Source organism: Pteropus medius, unplaced genomic scaffold, assembly GCF_902729225.1.
Source record: "Pteropus medius unplaced genomic scaffold, Ma_sr-lr_union100, whole genome shotgun sequence".
Taxonomy (NCBI): domain Eukaryota; kingdom Metazoa; phylum Chordata; class Mammalia; order Chiroptera; family Pteropodidae; genus Pteropus; species Pteropus medius.
The window spans coordinates 33,759,604-33,771,835 of record NW_024344378.1 but is presented as its reverse complement, the minus strand read 5'-3'; the positions used below and the strand labels follow the sequence as shown (position 1 = coordinate 33,771,835).

Here is a 12,232-nt window from a genome sequence, read left to right as displayed (position 1 = left end):
AAATTATAATATGATCTTACTCTAGCAGAGTTTCCACTCAGAAAACATCTGCATTTATCACCCTGTGGTGTATTCCCCTTGACATAGTATCCAAAATACTATTCACAGAGGAAGCTGTTTCACACTAATTTGAGCACCTGGAGCATAATGAGAACTATAAGTACAATTCAAAGGATTCTTCTTAGTGCCTATGAGATTGCTTTAGAAGGAATGCTTAATTTGTACACACTTGGGACATATCCTATCAGCAAGCAAATCACCTTCTGGGAGCCTGCTGTTGGGGAAGCAGGAGAAAATTTCCAAAAGGAGATTTTATGGTTTTTTCTTTGGGGATTTTAAAGAGGAGGAGGAATCATTTGAAGACAGTTCTTTCTACAATTAAAGTCATCTTTCTAAAATGTAAATCTGATCACATTTCTTTTGTAAAATTTCTTAAACTCCCCATTGCCTAAAGAATAAATTCTAAAACGTTTACAAGTCACTAGACAGAGACTAAATTTACTGGTTACTATATTAGACTAGTTACTAGTTATAAACAGGAAGACTCCGAAAGAGCAAAATGCAGAGAAGCACCCGTTAGATCCAGTCCCTCTCAAAGCACAACTCCATTTTCTGGGTAATCTTTAATTGTCTCAGATCCTTCTGTATTCTTATAACCAATTACCCTTATTGGTCAAATATCATGAATGAGTTTACATTTTTTATACCAATGTTAATATAACCATACAAAATGGTTTGCTTATGAGAATCCCAGTTAGAGCTATAGTCCTGCTTCCCATTCAAATCAGCATCAGCATCTGCAGGATTTCCATTTTTTTAAGAATATATAATTGTTAAAATAAAAATGTATGAAAATAACACATGATGAATTCTCCAGGACTCCATTCTGTACTTTCAGCTTCTCAATTTAGCATCATCAATAAACATGGTTGTTATTTAATATGCTTAAACATGAAAGATGGCTAATAGCACAACCCTCATCTGTACTAGATGCAGCATAACTAACTCCTAACTCCCTCCTCACAAAAATTGTCATGCAGGGTGGGCTCAAAAGAACAACTGGACAACTATTCAATGCTATTGAGCCTAATGGATATTTTCTGGATGTTTGGCAATGTTGTCATGACTTATCCTGCTGCTTTTAAATTCCTAACTATTCTAGGGCATTAGTAGGTAGGGTCAAGGAGAAATATAGGAAACTGTACTTTAGATATATATGAAATATACTCACAAAATGGCTGAACAGTTCTGCTATAGAGCTTATAAAAATTAGTATGAACATTTTTGTTACCGAGGTTTGATTTTAGTTTTTAGGAACATCTTTTTATTTTGCAACAACCCTTTCTGAAATAATGTTAAAAATATGATTTTAGTTATGCATGTAAGTAAAAAGGTAGTGATTAAAGCATAATTTACATAAAATATTCATTGATGTTTAACACCTACCCTTGGGGCTATAATAATATCACAGAAAACATGGACATCAGAAGACATAGATATATTAAAAGAAGTATTAATGCACACTCCAAAAATCAATAATAATTTAGAAGACTAGACTTGAAACCAGTAGAAACAGATGCAGCTGCAAAATTTGAGTTTACCTATCATTCTGAGAAGGCTGGCTTTTCACTGAGAAAAAAATGACAGTTCTAGAGCACAAATATAAATGTAATGATAGATTTTAAAGTGTTACGATTGTTAACAGAACTATCTAAATATTTAAGTTTTACTTGGTTTATTCACAGCAGCATCAACAGAGATTTCAAATTAGGTTATCTCCAATTAAGGGTTCCATTTTTTTTAATACAAATCATGGCAACAAATAAACTTGTAGAAGTTGATTCCACAAAGGTGGAACACCATACATAATAATACTATTATAATTTATTTAAAAATTTAAAATTTGGGAAAAATAGTTTTAAGTAGAGCACAATATTGTGGTTAAAATTATTTATAGGAAATTAAGACATGAGCACCAATGTACTTAGAATTGGTTATGAAGACACAAAATTATATCAAATAAGCTATGATATTTTACAAATAAAAATAGAAGTCATAGCCTAAGTTACAAATGTTTTCAATATACAAAGATTAATTTTACTACAACACTTAATAATAATACTTATGTTAAAATAAAAACATACGTAATGAAAGTATACATACATTGATTCTTGATCATCCTCCATTAGTTGAACTTGAAAGTTCTTTGCACCTTTGTAGAGATACTTTGTAGATCAACATAATTGTCCTACAGTGGTGAACTTTTTTTTGTAAACAAACGCTCTTTTAGTTACATTTTGTTCAGATAGTTAGCTAAAATATTAATCAAATATTCAATAAATACAATTTTTAAGTTTCTTTTAAATCCAAAACCTGGCCCCTCTCAAAGATAATTTTTGTTGCCTTTAGTATTCCTCGTTTGACTATTTCCTTCCTGACCTCATCCAGCTGTTAAACTCAACTATATAATAGCTATATTGTTTTCAGCAATGTCTTCCAGCATAAATTACTGTACAACCCGATCCAGTTATATTCTGGTCTCTTTAAAGGGGTTGTTTTTGAGGTCAGTATTTGAGGTTTGTTGGAACACCACAGTGTTAGAGGTTTGTTCTTAGCTGTCTCTTTTTCTGTTTCTCTCTGGAAAACTTGTTGCCTTGTGGTTTTCCTTACATCTCTAATGAAGCCTCAAGACTCCTCTTAATTGCTTTCTATCAAAAACATTGTTTTTGAGGGTGTCCTTAGACTTGAACTTTGTTTCATATTGAGGAGAGCTACAGAACTCTTTTATGGCCCATCTCTCCCCACGGACAAACTCTCTGGGCTATGAATCTGGAGATAATGCTGGGAATAGTGGCTTGTTTCTGAGTGACATCGCTGCTTTGGAAGTAGAGCTCTAGGTGGAGGTTGCAACCTCTGGTGTTTTTGGTTTCCTTTTACCTATACATAGAGAAGAATGTAATTTCCACTGTAAGAATAAGGTCCGGCAAAGCCAATTGGGCACCAATATTTTTAGCATGCTGCATCTGTGGGAGAGCCCCCAACTCTAAGTGGGATCTGGGTAAAGAATGGAGCCTCCGACCTCTTGGCCAAACTCACCTGCAATTTGCATTAGGTAACTGCGTAAGGTGGGTGAGAAATATTGATTTCCCACAGCTCCTCATAAGATGCCATAGCCTTCAATAGGGAGGTAGGAGGATGAGTCCTGTGTTCTGTGTGCACCCACTTAGAGTTGAGTTTCAACCTTACTGGACTCAAGGGGGTGTGTAGTATGGAGAGAGTAGTTCATGGTTCCAATGCCATAGCCTCTCACTGCCTTACTGATTACCAGTAGGTTCTCTTGAATAAATGTTTCTTCATTTACGTCTGCTCTTAACACAATTTTACGAGACTTTAAACATGCTTTTTTTACTATTTTTTCACCAATTGGTATTGTTACTGGAGAGTGGGGATTCTCTCCTGGTGTGTTGTCCAGGTTCTTGATGTCTTGAACAAAGAATTGAGCAAGACACCAAAATACAGCAGATAAGAAAAGCTTTATTAGAAGGGAAAATACACTTCCTGGAAGTGGGCCTGAGCAAGAGAAGCATGGCTCAAAAGGTCTGTTTGCAAAGCCTTTAGGGTTTTTATCCCTATTTGCTGTGGCTGGTTACTTTTCTTAGAGGGGTGGGCTCCCTCGATTAACAACTAAGACTGAAAAGACTCAGTGATTCATCATTTGCTTTCTGCTCATGTTCATTCCCAGAATTCAGTCTGTTATATGATATTAATGAACTTCTGGGCATATGCATCATTTATAATGATGGTATAATGAGGCTCAGGTGAATTGAGAGTTGTTGGGGGCCTCATTACGCAGGTGCGAGTGACTGGTTTAAACTGGTACCTTCTTTCTTGTTTCTATGTTTAAACTGCTTACTTGTTTATTTGTATGAGTTTAAAAAATGCCTTCTGGCTTGCTTAATTGTGGGCAGATTAAGGCAGATCCCTTCTAGGATAGGATGACCTCAATGTCTTTGCAGACAGACCTGAAACCCCCTAACTAAATTTCCTCTTTTCTCAGAGCCATGAACCTCCTTATTATTAGTATGGATGTTGAGGTCTCCTGTATCTGCTTACTGCTGAGAAGGGCGTTGTCCCTGCCTGTTGGAGTTTCATGGAGCTCTTTCCTTTTCTTCCTTAGTCAGGGTGGGGTCTTGGGTTTCCTGCTGAAGTGCTGCCTCAGTCCCTAGACAAAGAAAAGAAGATACAAGCTTGTTATTTAAATCATATATCTATTAATTTTTGTTATTCGTTTGCCTATTAAGAGAGTAAAGGGAGACAGGCTTGATTAATATATTTCTTAAAGAATAAAAAAAGACCTTTGGTCTAAAGTCTTCTCCCTTCTCAGACTCTAAGGGCCATGTCTGGCCTAACACCATTTCTGCTAACAATGGGCCTATGACTCTTATCAGTAACCAGAGGATCTGAGTCACCAGTTTCCGGGCAATTATCAGAATTTGAGGGAGAGGGCCTTTTTCCCAAAGAAAGGAGGGAAGAAAATTTAACTAGGTTTACTAAAAAGAGTAAGAACTCTGCAAGAGATATCCTATATCATTTCCTGCTAAAAGATTAAGAATTTTACAAGCGATGTCCTATATCGATATTATCTGAATGTCTATGGTCTTCCCCCACCCCAAATTCATGTGTTGAAATCCTAATGCCTGTGTGATGATATTATTGACACCGGCGGGGTGAATATGAAATCCAGCGTCACTCCAGTGGCATGGGGGAAGAGGAGGAGGTAGACAGTGGAGGACAGTGGATGGTGGCATTGTGTGTTGTTCCTTGGTTCTTCCCCGCCGATGCAGTAAAGAATTACAGTCGGCAAGATTTAGAAAAAGTAAGATTTATTGAAAGTACATTTTAGAAGGAGAAGGCTGCAGCCCTATGGAATTCAGGAGATAAAGACATACAATAGTACACCCCAAAGGGAGGGGGCGAGTTTTCAGCCAGGAAAGCTGTAACAATGCAGAGATGGGAAGATCTGTTTATATTTGGGCTGTGATGGGAGGGCCTAGATGATCCATATGTGAGGTCACCTTGACTGACAATTTGCTGCTATAACTTTTGCCAGCTGCTCATGTGCTTATCTAGAATTTAGTCTGTTATAGTTAGATTCATGAACTTCCAGGCATAGTCATAGTATTATAATGATGGTATAATGAGGCTGAAGTTAGGGGCAGTACTTTCTACGTATGTGTTTGTATCTGGTTTAGCCAGCAGCTTGTATGGCCTTTGAGCTCTAGGATTTGGGTTAATTTATAACCCTATAAGGGAGGTGTTTTTGGGAGGTCTTTAAGGAAGGCCCTCAAGGGAAGTTTTTATGGTTACAGAGCTGGGCCTTGGCTCCTGTCACTCATGCCTGACTAACTACCTAACATTAGGATGTGAGTTTGGGAGGTGCATAAGTCATGAAGATGGAGCCCCCAGGGACAGGATTAATGCTCTTATAAAATAGACCTTCCAGAGTTTTCTTTCCACTTCCGTCATGTGAGGACACAAGAGTCACCAGCTGTGAACCAAGAAGAGGGTCCTCACCAGAGCACAACCATGTTAGTGCCTTGATCTTGTACTTTCAATATCCAGTACTGTGCATAATAAATTTCTGTGTTTTATAAGCTACCCAGTCTATGCTATTTTGTTATAGTAGCCTAAACTTACTAAGACACTAGTTATATCTGTTTCAATGGGGAAAACAGACCAAAAATGCTGGGTTTACAAATCAGGTAGTCATTGGGTTATCAAAGTTGTCCAGTTAAGAGGATACTAAATAGAAATTAAGAGAATACTAAAGATGTCTTAAAATTATGTCTTTTAAAATATTTTGCGAAACATTATGAAAATAGAGCTATTTTCAATCATCAAGATTTAACAAATTTTAACATTTGCCATATTTACTTTAATTCTTAATTTACTGAAGTACTTGAATCAAATAGTGCAATCATAAAATGATAGTATACATCTCTTTTTTAAAAAAAGGTTGTTTTTATATAACAAAAATGTCTTAATTTGATCTAATACTCAATCTACCTTCAAATTTCTTTGATGCTTAAAGTAAAAATAGTAATTTTATCATTGGCTTAATTGAATAAATATATAAACAGTATTTTTTAGAATACATCTACCATTTATTAATCATTTTTAATTCAACACCTTGGCTTTTGGAGAGAGAACATCAGTTTTCCTATACAATGTCCAGAATTTTTGTGAATTGAAAATTAGATGCAAAGCCCTCAAAATTCATTTAGCAGTTTTGCAATAATGTAAAACAGGTGGTTCTATCTATTTCATTTTACCTCAGGTCATGAAGCACAGGATGCTGGAAGTTCTACCTTTAGTGACTACTCAGCTGATTCAGATGCTAACAGCCTGATCCCTCCAGTGTAAATTTATCATTGTCCCCTTATAATAAGCAAATAATTAGGATAGTAATACTTTAGTGTCTTGTGAATGTCCAGTCCCCAAACGAGTTTTCAAGTAATGGTTTTAACATCTGTTGACAAATTTCGACTACATCAATTATATCTTTAAGGGGTATAAAAATTCAATTTTCTGATATAATTTTTTGCCTACATTTTTTTATCAGAATTATCATGAAGTAAAGCATATTTACTCAGTTATGACCTTCTAGTTATCCTTACAGACAATTTGATCAGGCAAATCAGAATAAATGCTTAATTCTTTTCCTTTATCAATTTTAGAAATAGATAGTTGGTGAAGTATCTTTTTTTAATAGTGCCAATTTTTTGGTGTTCATTTTTAGAAAATCATGAAATAATGGACTTTCAGATAACCTATATGTCTCAATTGAGTGCAGACATCATTGTTTTTGTTGCTGAAACTCTCACATCTTTCTCTTCTAAGATCATTTTCAGACCTGCAACCATGCTTTTCTTGTTATAACCCATTAGTCTTTGATGTTTTCTTTGTTTTCGTTCCAAAAAATCATGTTCCAGTCCCATCTTATAAGTTGCTTGTCTCACCTAAATTCAGCCATTTTTCCAAGATGCCCTAGTTTCTTTCATTTAAAAATGAAACTTAAAGACAAAAATATATATGATTATAGTACACATCATTACTGGTAATTTCTTCCCTGTAATTATTTTTGGTGGCCAAAATTATGAAATATGCATTTAAAAATATAAGGAAAAAGTAAAAATAAAATAAAATAACTAACCATACAATGAGTTTATAAGGCTAGTCTCAAATCCTATTTAACATTGTAATGTTGTACTAATTTCTTTTAAGATTTTACTTGTATATATATTTTTTCTTATACCAAAGTATTTTCCTAACATTTCCATAATTTTTAAATTAATACATTTTCTTATAAAATACCTACAATTACTTAAAAATTACTTTTATAGATTTTTTTTTTAATCTGAAACATTAAAATGTCTGTACCCTAGAAAACAAGTGGGAATTTTAACAGGGTGCGCAAGTCAGGATAGGGAACGTTTCAAGTGTTCAAAATTGATGTTTAGTAAGTAAAAATCACAACATAAACAATCTAAACACAGAAATAAATTTAAATTAAATCAGAATTTTTCTTCCTTGATGAGTAGTTGTTAGAAACTTCACGTACAATAGAAATAATGTATAATGTGTTTAGAATAAACATTCCCTTGTTTTTACCCATAGTTTTTGTATCAGCAGTTCGAGAGCGGGTTCTAGAAAACTGAAGTTATAAGACGTTTCTCGAGTAATTTTGAGGCACATAATGTACAAGACCAAGCTTTGACCTCTCTGAAAATCATACTTCTCTGAAAGCTTTTCGATGCTTCTTCTTACAAAAATTAATTGCCCACTGTAGCTAGCAATAGATAATTCTCATGTGAGCTCCAAATTGTTTCTTGGAGAGCTGCAAGTATGTTTGATCCAAGAACAGAGACAGTAAAAGGAAAATAAGAACCAAAGAAAGTCTTATACTGAACACTTATTAAATGAAACAAGGCATTCTACTTCTACAAAACATTGCATGTTTTCAGTAGGCTCTCTCTCTCTTTTTTTTTTCGGTTGGTTGAATAAATTAGGGTGTGTTATAGCACACTGAATCTTGCAAACCATGGCAAAATTTAAATCAAACCTGTTTGTTGAAAATAAAATAGTTTATACATCTTCGAATAAGTAAAAGTAAAATTCTTATCATCTTGTGACAGTGGGAACCAAAATTCACTTGCATGAAATGCAGGGATGCATTAATTATAATGAAATGACCAGAGGGAGAGTCACAGCTATCTGGCCTAAAGTTTGAGGATCCAACTGCATATTCAAATCTGTCCAGGAACACTGCTATTTGGCCTCACCTGCTTATATATATCCCACTTAAATATCAATAAGGGCAATTCTAAGTCTTATGGCTGGCTGGGACTTTCAAGAATCTCTCAATTAGTTGGTTCCTATTGCATACTTTTGTTCAGAAGAGATTAGGCTTGAAAAAATGGTGGAACGAGCATAGCATTTGACTCTTGCCCTTGCTCTCCCTTCTCCAACAACTCATGCCCCGCTAACAGAAAAAACCTCTATTTGACAGCAGCAGCTGGGCAGAAGCTGGAAGTCAATCCCAATCACATTTCTGTAATGCACTTCAAAGAGGGTTATATTATTATAATTATCTGACTTATTGAAAATAAAGGGAGTCAGAAACTAGAAAGAGATTGTTTTTAATTCCAGTCATCCTTCTGATAATATTTGCCTTCTTAAAATATTGAACATTTTTTTCTTTTTTTGCTGAGCTGTGAAGAACTTTGGAACTCATTCACTCCAACTTCCTGTTTACAAATTAAACATGTATACTGTATCAATTGCTAGATTCATTAAGCAACTTACCCCAAGCTAAGTAATAATGGATAGAACTGGAACCCAAATATTTGTACTTGTAATTCAGGGTAAACATTAAGGAAGTGCACGTTAATATAACTGCTTCGTAATGTAAGTCAAAGTTAGCTCAGTTTGTAAGCATAAATTTCCATCTCTCTAATAATGAGTAAGTTTTTTCTTATTTGTTTAGGTAGGATTTTCAGCTCATACATTTTGCACTGCTGTTTTAGCTTATTAAAGGCAAAAAACAAACAATAAAACATGATAAAAGGCAAACAAACAAACAATAAAACTTATGATAAATCACATAGCAGAATTTCAGATATAACAAATGTTGTTTGACTCCCTCTGCAAAGATCTTTTATCTCCTCTAGGTAGCATGGGTGGAAAAGAGAGAAATGATTAGAAGGTAATTGGCGATCAAATGAAACTTTCTTAGTTCAGTAGTAAACTCATTACATTGTCTTAATTTCATTCTTTTTTTGTGACATTACCAACTGATTAAAATATTGTGGAATTGTTTTATTAATATTGTGATTATTGATTATATGTAATTAAAATTTTAAGTTCATTTTTTTACATAAAACTTCAGGTAGACTGGGACACTGAACAGAGCTAATGCTACTTTGCTGATGATCAACCGAGCTAGTGGGGCACAGAACATGTGAAAGCGGACAAGAACTGAAACAATTAGAAGTATTAGTGTGCATCATGCCAGTAAAACATTTAAGACCCAGAGTCAAACATGGGAGTAGCTTGTTAGGGACAGAGGGGAGTACGGGGATGACTGAAGGACAAAAGTTTGGTTAAATGCTTATTTTTAAAACCCCCAGTTTGGAAGGTACAATAATATAGGTATAGTTTTTTGAACTGAGGAAAATCGTTGGAAATGGAACACAAAATGACCTCGTCTTCTATATTTTTATAGTACTGAGGTACCTTTTTTTAATGTTGTTATTTTCTTTCCCTTTCACTTGATCTTAATTAAAACAAATTTTTAAATAATCTCTAGAATAATGAAAGTATAAACATTCATCATTCTCTTTAGTCAAGCAGAAAATTTTACTTTTGCTTGACTTTTATTTAGCAATTTATTTAGCATTTAAATTATGCAAAAGTAGGCAGGCGCACCATTAACAAACCCACTATCTCCAAAAGTCAAACTGACCTCAGTTATTGAAATCTGAAAGCTGGTTTTGTATTGCCCTTTTTTAAGCAATTTGTGATCGCCCCTAAAAAAGCATGCATATTGCACTGCCAAAGAAATAGTGGCTACCAACCAGTCTGTCCATTATTGTCCAAATCTCTATAGAGTAAAAGGAAGCAGTGAACACAACTTAGCCCATTCAGGATGTTGACAAATGCTTTATAGATAAAACTTCTGAAATATGGACAACTTTAAATTACTTAATTGAAAGTATATTGTACAGAATCATTTGGAAGTTTTTGGCACCCCTGTAGCCCAAATAGATGCATGTCAAAATGCTTATATCTGTTTTCTTCTTGATCTATGAGAGGATAGCTAGGGCATAATGCACTTTCTTGAGTATTTTTATCATGGGTTAAAAGGAGAGTTTTAGTCTTTTTGATAGTTATTACAGTAAGTAATTGAAGTTTGAAATCTTAAATCAATCTCTCTCTCGCTCTCGCTCTCTCTCTCTCTCTCCTGGCAGGATTAACCAGGTATTGAATTCTCTCTTTTAATATTGGCCAGTAGTTTAAGAACAAAGTAGCTCCCTGTCCTTAGCAGTACCCAAACATCTAGTGTTAGAAAGATGGATTATCTTCGTAAAGAATAAAAAAAAAAAGAATAAATTAAATAATAATCCCTCGTAGTATACATGGTTATAGTCTTCAAAATGCTTTCACACATTTTATTCATGTGAACTCTATAGTTGCTCCATAGGATAGAAAGTGTGAGTATAATTGTTTTGCAACAGATGCACAGTGAGTCTAACTTGTTTTTACATCAAAATATCAGTATGTCCAGATGTGTATACTGCACTAGTAAAGCAGGCTTATTATTTATCTGAAAGGTCAAAGAATTTCCTGGGAAAGATGTCTTTGGAGGGAGAAAGACAAAAATTGCCGAGTTTATTTCAAGGACAATGGATCAGGATCAGTGGGGTAGTATATTTACAAGGATAGAATTGCATCTATATCTTAGATTTTCCTATAAATAAGAACCTATGAAAATATGTCCAAATCATAGGGCAAGAGTGTTACAACTACAATTCTTCTTTATTAAAAGTCTCCATGAGATCTTGACATCATTGCAGGATATCAGAAACATCAGTTGCATTCGTAGTGGAGTGAACCAGCAACATCAGTGATGACCATAATGCCAGGTGCTATTAACTAGATTTTGCAAAGCTGACTCTTGCTTGTAGTAGATAGCATCGTTTACTTCTTAATTTGTTTTTTAAGTCTACAGCCATGCCACCCTGAACAAGCCCAATCTCGTCTGATCTCAGAAGCTAAGCAGGGTCGGGCCTGGTTAGTACTTGGGTGGGAGACCACCTAGGAAGACCAGGTGCTGTAGGCGTAAAAAATTAAAAAGTAAGGGATTGTAAACTGATAAGGTCCTTGCAATCTGTGAGGTCAACCAAGAGTTGCCTTGCCTAAAAAATTAAATAAATAACAAATGAATTAATTTATTTTTTAATCTGAACTTTTCTGTAAAAGGACTCCTTTCTTTGTGTAAGACTTTCATGTGCATGTGGCCTTCTTAGAGAGTTTATTTCCATACCAGCAAAGCTTTCTTTTTGCTTTTGTCCAGTGCACTGGGATATCACTAGTCCAGATAATATTTAAATTATTTTCCATTTGTATATTTCTGAATTATAAGATTTTTTTTTAAATGAAGGTCAAATATATATATATATATATATATATATATATATATATATATATATATATATATACACACACATACACACACATATATATAGTGGAACTGACAAAGAATTACCAATCTAACCCCTAGAGCAAATCCAGTGTCTTTTTCAAAAGTATTTTTTCAGAGCCCACTTCATTAATGGAATCCGAGCACTCTCTTTTATTTGACAAATACAGATATGTATTGCATTTTTGTCATTGCTGTAGATATATGTTATGCAAAGTATATTACACAGTGTTATAACCAGAGGCTTGCTTTGCTAGTCCAGCTGTCTGTCCTCTACTTTTGGAAAATAGAACTCTCTATTTGTATTTGCCTTCCCCCATCCATTCTCTACTCTTCAGCCAGTAACTATTTTAAGATATCACACCCTAAACTACTTCAATACTTCTCATTTCATTTTTGGTTAAAGACCTGTTAGGCAAAACAGTTTCTGGTGCTTGACGTGACCAACACCATTTTAAGAAGTAATTTACT

General features: G+C 34.5%; 1 pseudogene; it reads left to right on the top strand.

Annotated features, from left to right (window-relative positions):
• The first annotated feature begins 11,282 nt into the window (after positions 1–11,282).
• LOC120609794 (uncharacterized) lies at positions 11,283–11,401 on the top strand (annotated as a pseudogene).
• The last annotated feature ends 831 nt before the right edge of the window (positions 11,402–12,232 follow it).